The sequence below is a fragment of the Oncorhynchus masou genome, chromosome 11 (genome assembly GCF_036934945.1).
Source record: "Oncorhynchus masou masou isolate Uvic2021 chromosome 11, UVic_Omas_1.1, whole genome shotgun sequence".
Taxonomy (NCBI): domain Eukaryota; kingdom Metazoa; phylum Chordata; class Actinopteri; order Salmoniformes; family Salmonidae; genus Oncorhynchus; species Oncorhynchus masou.
Window position 1 is genome coordinate 31,832,293 of NC_088222.1, and position 1,138 is coordinate 31,833,430.

Below are 1,138 nucleotides of genomic sequence, written 5' to 3' on the forward strand. Positions count from 1 at the left end.
GAGGAGAGTGGGGCTGGGAGTGGGAGTGGGGGTGTGGGTGGGAAGGAAGGAAGGAAGGAGGAAAGGGGAGGTAAGTTAACAGTATAAGAGAATACAAGATAAGAGAAAGGAGATCAACCCTACTATCATGTGGGTGGAATGTCTGAACATAACATACTGTACTGGTTGTTAGACAGCTATGCACGTTGTTTATTTGGTTTACAGTAAAGACTGAGCGCAATAGATCTGAATTGGATGGTTTATTTGGTGTGCTATACATTTGAAGTCGGAAGTTTACATACACTTAGGTTGGAGTCATTAAAACCTGTTTTTCAACCACTCCACAAATGTCTTGTTAAACGAAACTATAGTTTTGGCAAGTTGGTTAGGACATCTACTTTGTGGATGACACAAGTAATTTTTCCAACAATTGTTTACAGACAGATTATTTCACCTATAATTCACTTTATCACAATTCCAGTGGGTCAGAAGTTTACATACAATAAGTTGACTGTGTCTTTAAGCAGCTTGGAAAATTCCAGAAAATGATGCCATGGCTTTAGAATCTGCTGATAGGCTAATTGACATCATTTGAGTCAATTGGAGGTGTACCTGTGAATATATTTCAAGGCCTACCTTCACACTCAGTGCCTCTTTGCTTGACATCATGGGAAAATCAAAAGAAATCAGAAAGAAATTATAGACCTCAACAAGTCTGGTTCATCATTGGGAGCAATTTCCGAACGTCTGAAAGTACCATGTTCATCTGTGCAAACAATAGTACGCAAGTATAAACACCATGTGACCACGCAGCCATCATACTGCACAGGAAGGAAACACATTCTGTCTCCTAGAGATGAATGTTCTTTGGCGTGAAAAGTGCAAATTGATCCCAGAACAACAGCAAAGGACCTTGTGGAGATGCTGGAGGAAAGATTGTACTTTTTTTAAAGAAATTTCCTCTTGTCTGATGAAACAAAAATAGAACTGTTTGGCCATTGTCATTGTTCTGACCTTTATTTCCTTTGTTTTGTATTTATTTAGTATGGTCAGGGCGTGAGTTGGGGTGGGCAGTCTATGTTTGTTTTTCTATGATTTGGGGATTTGTATGTTTCGGCCTAGTATGGTTCTCAATCAGAGGCAGGTGTCATTAGTTGTC